The sequence below is a fragment of the Schistocerca cancellata genome, chromosome 1 (genome assembly GCF_023864275.1).
Source record: "Schistocerca cancellata isolate TAMUIC-IGC-003103 chromosome 1, iqSchCanc2.1, whole genome shotgun sequence".
Lineage (NCBI taxonomy): Eukaryota > Metazoa > Arthropoda > Insecta > Orthoptera > Acrididae > Schistocerca > Schistocerca cancellata.
This window is the reverse complement of record NC_064626.1, coordinates 669,664,331-669,679,712: the sequence shown is the minus strand read 5'-3', so window position 1 is coordinate 669,679,712 and position 15,382 is coordinate 669,664,331.

Genomic DNA, 15,382 nt, shown 5'->3' with positions numbered 1-15,382 from the left:
GAAGTAAAGAAAAGAAAACTAGAGTATACAAGGAAGATAGCTGCTATAAAGGATGAATATAAGCTGCAAATGGAAAAGGAAGAGACTATTGCGGATATGCAGGCCAGGTTTACATAAGGCTTTAAACACAGTACATGGAGAAATCTGGCTACGACTGGAGAATACAAGGTAATAGCATTTACAGTAAGGAGCAGTGATAAGTTACCGTATGTTTGAGTACTGGCCGAAAACGACGGACTGGAGAGCATGTTTACTACGTTAAAGGAGAGACGAAAAATCTGTCTATCAAACTCCACTCCTCAAAATGTTCAAATGTGTGTGAATTCCTAAGAGCAAACTGCTGAGATCATCGATCCCTAGACTTATACACTACTTAAACTAACTTATGCTAAGAACAACACACACACACCTATGCCTGAGCGAGGACTCGAACCTCCGGTGGGAGGGGCTGCGCAATCCGTGACTTGGCGCCTCAAACCGCACGGCCACTCCGTGCGGCTCTATTCCTCCTTGGATCTGCTTAAAAAAGAGGGATACGTTTTATCGAAGTGTGTTGGGCTTGATGTCATACACTTAGCAACAGAAGAACCGTTTGCAGAGCTTAAAACCAACGGAATAACAACCTTTAATGCCAATTCGTTTGCAAAAGTTGTAAACTTAAAGTTCTATACCGAAACTTCGCAAGAATGTTCAGCAGAACAACTGGCAGGCTACACCCAGGAGGATGTGGAATGTTATAACAGTGTCATGCAGGAAATAAGAGGAAAAATTAAAATCCCCGAATGCTCCTCTCTAGAAGAACTGCCGGAAGGAACAGAACTAATCGTTAAAGCCAAAAAAATTAGATGTATTCTGGAGTTCGAAAACGTACCTTCTCTGTATTTGTCAAGATACTGACAAGAAAGAAACAGATGATTCAGATGTGGATTTAAGTTATAAGTTAAAAAATAAATTGGGCATTATTAAAACTAAACCTAACAAAAATAAGGAAAGAGTTGTTTTCTGTACGTAAATGTAAATGCAAAAGTTAATAAGGATTAGGTACTAGAATATTTGCTTGTCTTATTCGTGAACCTACCAAAAGTCCTAAGACATTTCCTATATAGAATGATCCATGGGCATATATTTCGGTTGTGGAAAGTGGGTAGGCGGATCTCCCGGAAAAGTAGTTGAAACTAGGTAGTTGAAAGCACAGTGACCCCCTTTTCATACTTATATGAAGGTGGATCCACCGCACGTTATATCCGGAGCCATATTGGGATGCGTATCCACAATATACCATGTCCAGAATAGGATTTGAAGAAGGATCCGCCGCACGCAATATTCGGAGCGATGTTGGGATGCGGATCCACAACACGTCACGAAGGTGGACCAGTCACGCGTTACGTACGGAGGTGTATTCTATGTTCGAAGTTTGATCCGACAGTGGGAAGAGCACGTCATGGGAGCCTTCTGCGACACATGCACAGAAACAGACAAACATAAAACAGAGCAAATGTGCTGCAATTGTAGGATTTGCGGTTGGAGGTGACTGGTCGCATTCGAGTACAGTGCAATACTATGCCACCCGACCAGAAAAATAGTGCATTTGCGCTAGGTGTTTGCAGCTGTACTGCATTTACAAGCCATTTTATAACACGGAACGAGAAGTGATGTCGTGATCGCACGGATAGAAGTGACATAAAATAAATAAAATGGCGGAAAATACGTATAAATTGAGGGAAAACAGGCGAAATGCGGGGATATTGAGTGAGAACTAGCTTGTCTTCTGATTGGTGCGGAGCAGTTCTTCTGCGTGGGAACGAGTATACGACAGCAAGAGAAATACGGAAAACGTTGAGATGGAAGCACCAGGAACCAGGGAAACAATCTTTTCTTTTTCGTCGAGGCAACATTCTACTGTATGTTTATTGAGGTACAGCAGAGTCTCGATAGTTCGAGTTTCCAATAATCCAAGCCTCTTTTTTTTGTAAAAAAAAGAAACAGAAATAGGTTGCAACGATCTACTTTCTTTTTTTTACTGACACGATAAATAATGAAAACATCATTGCAAAAGATAGATAGGGAGAGTACAGCTCAGTGACAAAGCAGACAACAATGCAATCAACACCGACGAGTAGCTCGCTGCCCTGTTGCACGAACATCTGTTGTCAGTATTTCACGAAGTACCCCGACTGCTGCCGGCTGCTACCGATCAAAATTGGGGACTTCATACGCTGCTGTAGTTCCCAGTACCTGAACTGTACAATGTTGTGTGTTGTTTTGTTTGTTGACTGTGTGGTCCGTTGTACACCTTACAAAGATGAGTGCTGTAACAAAAAAGAGGAAATTTGTGCCTTTGCATCTAAAATTAGAAGCACTAAGACGACTTGACGAAAGAGAAACAATAAAAAAACTTGCTCTCGAATATGGTGTCGGTGAAGTTACTGTTGGTGACTGGCGAAGAAACCGACTTAAATTGGAACAGTTTTCTTCACAGAAATGCTCACACGAATCTCTTAGTCGAGGAAGTTGAAAGGTCTCTGTTGGATTCCTTTCATGTTAATTTTTTAAATCTGTTGTCATTTACGGCATAAATTCCTCTTCCAAAATTTACTGTGGTGTTTCTGACTAACTGGGAGGAGACTGAGTAGTGGAACGTGTTACTTTTACACATAAACAAGAACGATCTGTCACACTACTACACTTTAAAACACAGTTTATATGTAATTCATGTCACACAGTCTCATACGGAACCTACATCCACTTTCTTTTATATACTGTATATGATAAGATACTGTCATCCCCCTTCCCTTCTGTGTGAGAGGATGAATGAGCAAATGTATTTCTAGTTGCATGCTTGAGGGTAGCAGACAAGCCTGTCTGCTAGAGAACAGTAGGACCAACGTCGGAACAGGTAGCTATGCTTTCTAAAAGCAAAGAGGTTTCTATCCTTAGTATGGTCCTGTCCGTCTCTTGTCATGTTGGTATAGGAAGCTGTCCCTCTGGCCACTTCCGTTTGTATTTGTGAGCCACCCTCAGAAAGGGACCAGGTCAGTCTGTCCGTGGCGAGCGTCTGAAGCGGTAAGATCTCCGGCTAAGCGCGTGTCTACTAAGTCCGTAGGACAATGGATTTCTCAAGTTCAGCCTAACTGAAAATTTAATCACCTTTATTTCAGGTTTAGCTCTAAAATATCTAATGTTATCTTAAATTTCAACGCAGTGTAATTCGCGTGTGAAGTTCAGAATATCTTCCGGTAGTTGCTTTGTTACTACTTTGTGAGTAAAGTGGAACCACGTGTTGATCAGTAACTCTAACTAAGATCATCAATCTTAAATGAGAGTGTGCGTGAGATTATAACATCTCGTCTTGACAATATTTTTCAATGTAGCAACTTTTCTTTATGTTCAACCCACGTGGGGTGTACTTTGTGAGACCACTACCACGTGCTTATATAATTGTTTGACCCATCAGGTTAATAGTAAGACGTTAGTAACCAGTTCGAGGTTTTTTCTTTTGTAAATTGCTTTTCGATCTAATTTATTTTAATTATCAAAATTATTGTGGAGTTACACTCTTTGTGTAAACCAAGTTGACCACGTGAAGCATGTGGTGTAAGCATCAAAGTAGCCCTCAGCTATTCTTTTCGGGAAGATTTCACAGAGAGTTAGTATGAATTTAGTATACCAGTGTGTGGTAATTACCTGACGGACAGGATTGTGCTACGAACGTAATTTCTTTGGGTGAAAATTGAATCGGTTGGTTGTGGTTAATTTCCTCTTGCATATGTTTCAGCATTCTTCGTGTGTTATTTTATGAATGCAGTGTTGTATGCAGTCTCCCAATCTTGGCTCCATATTTGATGCGTTCCGTAAGATTACAAACCCACCTTTTCACAGTCCTAAATAAGGCACCAGCTTAGTTATGACTCACGTTTAATATACTGAAATTTTAATGATCAATGTTAAAATAAATTTCCAAATATAAACTGATTTATTTCTTTTTATTTAAATTCTCTTTTATATATATATATATATATATATATATATATATATATATATATATATATATATATCACCGGTTATCGTATGCCTATTAAAAGATTATAATTATTGTTATTCTGCCAATGCAAATGCATATGTAAATACTTGTATTTTAATAAAGTTCATATTTTGACCTGTATTACTTACAATATCATATTATTTCTTTTTCCCATTTAAATTGCGATAGTTCCAGTTTTCGATAGTTCGAAGTGGTTCCGGTCCCGTTCACCTCGAACTATCGACACTCTACTGTAATAGTGACACGCGCGTGTTGACTGCTGTCTCTGATGCTTTCCTGAAAAAAAAAAAAAAGGGAACCATCTGCCTCTAAACTTGCTTGCATTTGCGTTAAAGGACGACAGAAAGTGGATGGAATGCTCAGTTGAGATGGAGTTGTAAAGAGCTAGGATTTAATGGTAGACTGATGATGCATTCTAGAGAGAGAGGGACATGTCGCTGTAGGTCATTTGACCATTTTCTGCCTTTGTTCTGTCGGGATGCATGAGTTGTGTGGCATAACCTGCGTTCGACTCGCATGCAACTGCGTGTTCTGTGTGTGATTTAGAGCACTGTCTACTGCGATCGTTAACAGCAAACCTCTCGCTCATCAGAGGACTTCCATCCTGTTTCGACACATTCCTCTAGACGAACTAAAATTTATCCGACGTACTCCATCCACCTGTCGCATCTTGGGCATAAAATCGAGTCTTGAGGTTCATTAACTGCTGTGATTCTAAGTTAGCGAGAGATGTTTGTGAGGTACTACAATCCCCGTGTACACATTTGCTTGATAGATGTCCTGTTTACGGATTTAGTGACGTCATGACGTGTAATTTCACTTGTCAGACACTGCTGCTATGCGTTTGTCTCTTTCTTTGTAAGAGGTATTCTCCATTACTAACGATCATTTTATATAAAACTGATGCGAGCATAGTATAATTTCTGAACCGTGATCGGATGTAAATAGTGGAGGCTATACACCTCTGGAAAGCTATATTGTACATGTATCACAAGGAATCGATGTTTTAAGGAAATAGTTTTTCATTTTACAGTTTATCACCATAGTTTATCGTAGAGAAACCGCTAAGAAGGATGTATGTCATGTGCTGGAAATATATTTCTTACATTGGGGTAGTAACAGCATTGCATTCCATATGACTAACAGGTCAGGACCTCAATGATCTAACATTATAGCATGTTTTAAGTGCAGAATATTGTAGCCTTAGGAGTGCATGTGTTTATGTTCTCTCTTACCAATACCTTCTTGGTAATGACCCCAGACACTACAACAATACTCTAGAACTGATAGGGCAATTGATTTACGTAAAATGTAGCGAACTCCGTCCGCCTGGAGCTCCATCATACACAAAAACCACCCATTCTTATTCTTAACCGACTGTTGTATCATCACAACACATTCATATCTACTATATACTGTTAAGGGGTGCTAACCTCCTCGACATTTGCGTTTCTAGAGAAATCTTGTGCTCTTGGATGGGTGCAGGACAGCAGTTAAAGTCTCAGTTCACACTGTTCCTACACGAAACGTGGAATGTAGCGGTATACTTCTGGTCTGTTGCAATTTTAATCGTTGCCAGTGCTACAGAGAGCGTCGGTGAAAGACAATGCGAGGAGATCTTTCAGTCTCTAACTTTATCCTAAGAATGCGAGAATGCCCTGTGACTCCCACTCACATAGAGGGAGATCGTAAATTACGCACTATGGTCGAAGTGCTAGAGATATGTAGGTCGCTGTCTGATGTACTTCGGTGTGTATGTTCTTGAATTAACAATGAATGAACGTGCGGCACAGTCATCTATTTACAGTGCGGCTGGTACCTGCGGAGGTTCGAGTCCTCCCTCGGGCATGGGTGTGTGTGTTTGTCCTTAGCATAATTTAGGTTAAGTAGTGTGTAAACTTAGGGACTGATGACCTTAGCAGATTTCACACACATATGAACATCTATTTACATTAGCGATGGTACTCGCAAAGTAGTGGAGGGGCTGTTTAGCCATGATACAGAAATTGGTACACATGCTGCTGCGTCATTGGTCGGTGTTGAAATTACGTTAAAATTGCTCAAATTGATCGCACTATCAACTATGATGCTTATCGTTGCAGTACATCGACGGTGTCTTTTCCATCCCAAGAGAGCACTGGTAAGCTGTTGATTACCACATAATGACTGACTGACATCGCTTGTTTGAGACGGAGAAAGAGTCTTGGTGGAGGACAACGACCTTTCGCGGATAGTTAACACCGAAACAGTGATCGCATGCTTGGCAGCAACATGAAGAATCAATCAAACGGAACACAGCGCCATCGGCTATCCCATCAATGTGAATGATGAGTTTAAATGTAGAGGTCATCAATCACCTTGAGACAGCAGTTTGGAAACCCTCCACAATACCTCAAAACTCTTCCAGTTTCCTTATGTTGTGACTGTCTTTTATTTCAATCACCCAGTGTGTTGGTGTGCTGTGAGATCAGCAGCACCAACATGACTTACACCATGTGATATCTAGTTTTCTGGGGGAGCCAACAGACCAAAACGTGTTAATGTCAGTTTAGAAACTGACACAGTCGTCGAAGTTGTGGAAGAAAACAAAATGTATGGCAGTGTACAAAGCGTGTTAAAGCAGAAAAAGTGGTGTATCAAACAATGAAACAGGGACCCTCTCCTGCAACTGATAACCCGTGGGAGATGGTTCTCATACAGTACAGGCCATGAAACTTTCCACTGGTCTGTGCAAGCGACTTCGATCACTGGCCACCTGCTCCAATGGGTAAATACCTGCAGATTTAATAGGATCGCCGCATATGCTCGATGCCAGCACATAGACGGTATTCGTTTTCGATATATCGGAAGAGAGAGATGTGGTAAAAATCTATCGGAGGAAGTTTGCGGAGCTTTTTATAGTTCGTAATTTTTCTATGTTGGATGGCACAGAATAACGATGAGAGAATGTTTGGGTGATAGACGTGAATGGACTTGAGGGACGCAGATTGCAGTACCTGTATGATGTTGAGTCTTCCTAATTTTCCCGGTAAGAAACGCCACCGTAACTGTTCATACTGTCTTTTATACTACGTCGTGTTGCAGGAGCAGGCTTCGTTTGGCACTGACCTTACACATCGGACGTGGGTGGCGGAGCTACGACTACATGTTCCCATTTCCATCGAGTGGTCAAAACACGGTCCTATATCATTAACTCAGCTCACCCTGTTTCTATACAGGTTGCGGAATTTGGTAGATACAGCTTTCCCTGACTTCTGGGTGAAACTGATCTCACTATCAATTTCACTGTGTATTACAGTACATCATTCCATATCAACGGTGTGTCTCTCATCCCGACCTTCCACTGGGTATGCTGATGATTACCGCATAATGATTGACCGACACCACTCGACTGAGATGGAGGGAGTCTTGGCGGAACATGTGATATCTGCTACTTGTCGCTGTGCAGCATGGGGTTAAATGTAGAGGTCATCACCTCCAAAGGGTTATTTGGTAGCGTTCCTCAATGCTACAGACTGGTACTATTTCCATATGCTGCGAAGCCCTCCACATGTTTTTATTATTTTTTCACCAATAAGGTGCCAGACAGTACCTCTTTGTTTGTACTACCCCACACGTGTTGTGAACAGCACTTTCTGGCGATGGTCAACACTGGAACAGTAATCATGTACGTGACTGCAAAATGAAGGAACAATGCTTTTTATTTTTTTCATGACACTTTCGAAGTGTAATTAGAACTGTGACGTATTTTTTTCCATCAGTTGTGATGGCGTGCATTGTCTTCGATTATGCAGACTGTAGGCTGGCTTTTCAGTAGGTAGCTGTAGCGAACTCTAACGTCAAACAACGATAGATACTGTATGCTTACAGGTAATAAACTTTTTAAACTCCTCTCTGTCCGACAACAGCATCTTGTCAGCTGAAGGTATTTCCCACCAAAAGGAATAAAGATAGTACCTTTCACCACTACCTATTTTCCACCAGCTTGTATGTGTAGGGTGGAGTTTGAGTGTGCCTGTCACTAGTTTCGAGTGGCTTTGCGAATTATTTTCCCTGCATAGTACCACCAGTTGTATGGCATCGTCAGTTTTTGAGTTGTATTGCGATTTAATGCCGTTCTTGTGTAGCGCTATGCATATGGTTGTGTAATTAGGCCTGATCTTTATGATTAATTATGTAATTAGGATCGATCGTTGCTTCACTTTCACGACCAAAATAAATAAAGTACACTACTCTAAGCTTCCTCTCCTGCTTCTGGTCAGTTTTCATGTTTTGGCGGTAGCACTTGGGCTTTTTGTCCAGGAGGACCCAGTGTTCAAGACCCCGAAAGGACATCGCCGTTTTTAATTTCCCATCAATATCTAGCGCCTCTGGCGGTATAGTTGTGTTAGGGGGGTGGTATTTGGGTCTCGTCCAGGAGGACCAGGGTTCGAGTCCCGGAAAGGGATCCTGCAATTTTAATCTCCCGCCAATCACAGGGGGTGGGGGTTGGAGGGGGATGTCAGCACAGCCCTGAACCCCTGGACAAAGAAATTCCCACAAAAATTCCGAAATTCCCGACAAAATTCGAATTTCCGCTAAAGGGTAGGTTGGGGGACGTGGGTGGGGGAGGGGGAGGAGGGGTTGGAGGGAGGGTGGAGACTGGGGCTCATGTACAGGCTGAGAAAAACATGTGATGTCATCCGGGGTGAGAGGGGGCGTGGTCGGGGGCGGGGTTGAGGGTGGTCGGAGGCGGGGTTGGACGTGGGCGGGGGTGGTTGGGGTGGGGATGATTAATTGATGAATTTAATTAATTTGCATATCAATTTGATATCAAAAGTGGAGCCATGACCCGTGATCCTTACTACTTGCACGAGGAAGGGAATCTTTTCCAATTAGATGGCTGAAAATCCCCAAGGATGTCTCCCCACCACAATAAGAACTTCCTGTGATGTCTCACAGGGAACTTTACGGCATTCGACGTCCCCACATATTGTATACCATGCAGCCACAATATTTTCTGCTAGTGGCAACGGCTGGACAGGAGGAACTGCTTAGTTGACGAATAACTCACAACAGTGCTTCAGTGCTAGTTATGTTGATACAAGTAGAACAATGGCGACGATAAACAAATCAAACATTGTAATATACCTACAACAGTTGCCGAAGTTGACATTTCATCAGAAAGGAACCCGCATAATTTTGTGGAGTGAGAAAGAAGTGGCAGATGAAATATTAGCATTTCTGCAATATGAGTCAGTGGAATGTGTGGTGTCATATGCCCTCGACTGTGCAGACAATTTACATGAGGAATACAGTGATGACGATACGTGCTTAGCAAGTGAAAGTGATACTGAAACAGGTGTCGTGTCATGTTGTTCATCATCCATGTTGGACAGGGAACCACAAATCCTGCCTCCAGTGAAATGTAATAAAGGATAATCGTTGTCCACGGAGTGGGTACTAAACGTAATTACGTGCATGAAAGATCATCCGCAGAAAAAAAAAATTTAATAAGTTTGCAGCAATATGACCGTGTATTGCATAAGAAAAACTATGGATGTACGGGGGATTACAAGGTGCACTTGTTACAAAAATTAGTGTTTGCGCGTTTCGAACAAACTCGATATAATTTGCAGGATGTGCATGATAGTGACCCACTATGTTATGCACATCAAATTGATCGCAACATAGATTACAGTGATTTCAAGGGAAGCAGTGGATGGTTGCATAACTTCAAACAGTGCTGCAGAACTGGAAGACAAAAGATAACGAAACTTCAAACAAACCATATACTTTACGACGCACAGCAAACTGCGGAATCGGCCTGAAAATTTGTAGATGAGACAAATAAACTTATGCCATCGTTCAATAAAGAGTTTGTTTTCAACTCCGACCAATGTGAATTTGAAGAGAAGATACATATGAAAAGAACCCCCTGGGAATTAGAGGTACCAAGAGAGTTTTATCGACATCAACTAACGACACTGCCTTAATGCATTCGTATACAGATATTCTGGCTGTTAACCTGGATGGTAAATTGGCTGGAAAGTTATTTATTGTGCTGCGAGAAGTTGGAGATGCTCTGCCCCCTACTATTCTTTTTCGTGTGCGTGACCTGTCATATTCAACCTTTGGATGTTTGTTTTTCCGTTCCTATAAAAATATTATCGCACTCTCTGCAGCTACGTGTTAAAGTATAGCCAGTGTCACGATAAGCTCCACAGCAGACTGTTTCGCGCTCGGTTGCATGCCATCACATTCCATCAGTTCTCATCACCCCGTTACACCAATGTGATTCTATATGCTTTCTTTAAGAGTGGATACCTAGCTGAACGTCCGGCGCGGTTTCTAACTCACAAGGAGTTGGCCTTCTGTCTTATTGGTGCGAACCTTTGTGATCACTGTGGTGAGCCATTTTTCATTCGATGTTCATAGTATAAGTTAATGGTTTGTTTTGAACATTTCTTGAATGTCGACGATGTCTATTTTGTGAAGCGTAATGCATCTATCCCATAGAAGGTTGACCTCTGCACCTCCTGGACACATTTTCTGTCGCTCTCCTGATGCACATCGTGAGTCATTAGCAGCTAATATTTTTCCTGTCATGATTATAACACAACACTTTAAAATGGGCCTTACTAAAAACTGAACTTGCTTCCTCGCACTCAAGGCGATCCTTGTCAGATTTTCCTGGTGTGATTAATTTAAGATGTACTATCAGGCAAGGCCAACATTCCCATCAAATCTTTCCAGACATCGGTGCTTACCCCACTAAAACGTCTCTTCCATAGATATGTTCTTTACTACAGTGCTTTGGACTGCGGAAAGGAGGACAATTATTTCTATTTCTGTCTGTGCTACATCTTGTTGAGAAATTTTTCCATGAAAGTCATATATTGGACGCTACCAAAGAACGGTTACTATAAAAAGTCGAAATTTCCGTTCTGACTATCGGAAGAGGATGACTTATTAGACACACATCAGACGTTCTTAATTTGCGGCCCAAGGAACATCTAAGTAGTAAATAAGACAATGAGATATAAGTACTGCTACAAATGAAATCACTTAATAATTTATTCACTCATTCATTCATACATCATTGCCTGTTCAGCTTGTCGAGAAGGAAAATCCTCAGAAACGTCAAAAGATTCGACCAACGTATTATCAGAGAAAAGTGGTTAAAAATATGCTATTGTATTGCATTCTCCAAAACATAATTACTGGTTACATTAGTTTTCTGTAGCTATGGGTAAATGGCGCTAGCTGTTCATTATACACTATTATACACTGATGATTCAAAACATTATGACCACCTGCTTAATGGCTGTTTGTCCGCCTTTGTAACGAAATACAAATCTGGTTCTGCCTCTCAGTGATCCGACAGCTTGCTGGTAGGTTTGTGGAGGTATATTGCATTAGATGTTTACGCGCAGGTCATGTAAATTGCGTAAATAACGGATCGCTGATTTGCGATCTCGATGATGGTACCTGATAGCGACCTAATTGGGCTCCATAAGATTTATATCAGGCGAATTTGGTCGTCGAGACATCAATGTGAGTTCACAATAATGCTACTCAAACCACTACAGCACGATTTTGGCTTCGAGACACAGACAATTATAGTGCTGAAAGACGACATCGCCATCGGGGAAGACATCAAGCATGAAGGGATGCAGGTGGTTCGCAGCTGTCAGTGTGGTCTTCAATTACTACCACAGATCCTATACAAGCGCAGGAGAATGTCTGCCACAGCATAACATTGCTCCCACCAGCCTGCATCCGCGGCGAGCTGCACGTTTCGAGACGCCGTTCACCTCGATGACAGGTTTTTGTGAAGACGGTAAGACGATCATTGACCTAGTGTAGCAAAAGCGTGATTCACCCCAAGATCCGACACGTTTTCACTGATCGTCGGTCGAATACCGATGGTCCCGTACCCACTGAAATCGGGATTGATAATATTGTTGGGTCAACATATGAGAACGTAGGGATGGTCTGCTGCGGAGCTCCATGTACAACAATGTACGACGAACAGTGTACTTCGAAACACCTGTGCGTGCACTAGCATTGTGGTCTTTCGCCAGAGATGTCACAGTTCACCATCTACCATGCTTTACGGAGCAGACAAGTCTCCGAACCCCACGTTCCGTGAAGAGTCGTGTACGTTCAACTATTTAGTGCCCAGTGGTAGTTTCACTGCACTTATACCTCTTTCCGTAGATGCTCACGACAGTAGCACGTGAGCATTCGACCACCTTTGCCGTTTTCAAGATTCGACCAACAGGCTCTACTTAATAATAACCTGCGCTTTGCAAAGCCCCTTCTCTCAATGGATTTCCCTATGTGCAACCCATATCTTCGTTAGTGTGACCCCGTCCGTGTCTGCTCCGCTTACACACTTTTGTTAGCGCGTCACGTAGCCGCAACGCGACCAGGAGGCATCCAACATCGCGGTGGGCAGTGGTCATAATGTTTTGGCTTATCAGTGTATATGCTTAAAAGATCATAAAAAATAAAAGACTATAAATAAAGTTTACATAATTAACATAAAAGCCAAAAAGCCAGTAATTGCAAGAAAAAACTGTTGTTATACCACTAACACTGTTCAAATGCTACACTAATGGCCATTAAAATTGCTACACCACGAAGATGTCGTGCTACAGACGCGAAATTTAACCGACAGGAAGAAGATGCTGTGATATGCAAATGATTAGCTTTTCAGAATATTCAAAGGTTGGCGCCGGTGGCGACACCTACAACGTGCTGACATGAGGAAAGTTCCCAACCGACTTCTCATACACAAACAGCAGTTGACCGGCTTTACCTGGTGAAACGTTGTTGTGATGCCTCGTGTAAGGAGGAGAAATGCGTACCATCACGTTTCCAACTTTGATAAAGGTCGGATTGTAGCCTATCGCGATTGCGGTTTATCGTATCACGACATTGCTGCTCGCGTTGGTCGAGATCCAATGACTGTCAGCAGAATATGGAATCGGTGGGTTCAGGAGGGTAATATGGAACGCCGAGCTGGATCCCAACGGCCTCGTATCACTAGCAGTGAGATCACAGGCATCTTACCCGCATGGCTGTAACGGATCGTGCGGCCACGTCTCGATCCCTGAGTCAACAGACGGGGACGTTTGCAAGACAACAACCATCTGCACGAACAGTTCGACGACGTTTGCAGCAGCATGGACTATCAGCCCGGAGACCATGGCTGCGGTTACCCTTGACGCTGCATCACAGACAGGAGCGCCTGCGATGGTGTACTCAACGACGAACCTGGGTGCACGAATGGCAAAACGTCATTTTTTCGGATGAATCCAGGTTCTTTTCACAGCATCATGATGGTCGCATCCGTGTTTGGCGACATCGCGGTGAACGCACATTGGAAGCGCATATTCGTCATCGGCATACTGGCGTACCACCCGGCGTGATGGTATGGGGTGCTATTGGTCACACGTCTCGGTCACCTCTTGTTCGCATTGACGGCTCTTTGAACAGTGGACGTTACATTTCAGATGTGTTACGACCCGTGGCTCTACCCTTCATTCGATCCCTGCGAAACCCTACATTTCAGCAGGATAATGCACGACCGCATATTGCAGGTCCTGTTCGGGCCTTTCTGGATACAGAAAATGTTCGACTGCTGCCCTGGCCAACACATTCTCCAGATCTCTCACCAATTGAAAACGTCTGGCCAATGGTAGCCGAGCAACTGGCTCGTCACAATACGCCAGTCACTACTCTTGATGAACTGTGGTATCGTGTTGAAGCTGCATGGGCAGCTGTACCCGTACACGCCTAAACGCCATCCAAGCTCTGTTTGACTCAATGCCCAGGCGTATCAAGGCCGTTATTACGGCCAGAGGTGGTTGTTCTTGGTACTGATCTCTCAGGATCTACGCACCCAAATTGCGTGAAAGTGTAATCACATGTCAGTTCTAGTATAATATATTTGTCCAATGAATACCCGTTTATCATCTGCATTTCTTCTTGGTGTACCAATTTTAATGGCCAGTAGTGTATTTACACACATCAAAAAAGTTTTGCATCACCCCGGTTCCCAGAACTCCTGAAGATAGGCGTTGACTGTGGATATTGTATCACAGACACAGTCCCTTTGACTGTTCAGAGATGTCACTAAATCATCCCATGCATGAGCAGCGCCTATTAGACGGAAGGGGTTCGACAGCCGATCAGTTCCATTCATTCCACCAGGAAGGAGGTATACGAGCCGTATACCTCCTTTCTGGTGGAATGAATGGAACTGATCGGCTCGTGTTGTCTGTAGTTCAACCATGCCTAGACGGTTAATACCGCGGATCTCGGAGCGAAGCAAGGCGATGTTGTTCGGACATGGAGGAGATGCAGAGAGGCAAGAACTGACAACGTCGCTCAGGCCGCCCAAAGGTTACTACTGCAGTTGATGAATGCTACCTACGGATTATGGCTCTGAGGAACGCTGTCAGCAACGTCACCATGTTGAATAACGCTTTTCGTGCAGCCACATGACGTCGTGTTACGTCTCAAACTGTGCGCAGTAGGCTGCATGATGCGCAGTTTCACTACCGACGTCCATGGCGAGGTCCATCTTTGCAGCCACGACACCATGCAGCGCAGTACAGATGTGCCGAACAACATGCCGATTGGACCGCTCAGGATTGGGATCATGTTCCCTTCACCGATGAGTGTCGCATATGCCTTCAACGAGAAAATCGTCGGAGACGTGTCTGGAGGCAACCCAGTCAGGCTGAACGCCATAGACGCACTGTCCAGAGAGTGCAGCAAGGTGGATGTTCCCTGCTGTTTTGTGGTGGCAGTATGTGGGGCCGACGTACGCCCATGGTGGTTATGGAAGGCTCTATAATGGCTGTACGATACGTGAATGCCATCCTCTGAACGACAGTGCAACCATATCGGCAGCATATTAGTGAGGCATTCGTGCAATTCGCGCCCCCATCGTGCACATCTTAAGGATGACTTCCTTCAGGGCAATGACATCAAAAATGGCTCTGAGCACTATGGGACTCAACTGCTGAGGTCATTAGTCCCCTAGAACTTAGAACTAGTTAAACCTAACTAACCTAAGGACATCACAAACATCCATGCCCGAGGCAGGATTCGAACCTGCGACCGTAGCAGTCTTGCGGTTCCAGACTGCAGCGCCTTTAACCGCACGGCCACTTCGGCCGGCGCAATGACATCGCTCGACTAGAGTGGCCAGCATGTTCTCCAGACATGAACCCTATCGAACATGCCTAGGATAGATTGAAAAGAGCTGTTTATTGACGACGTGAACCACCAACCTCTGTGAGGAATCTACGCCGAATAACCGTTGAAGAGAGGGACAATCTG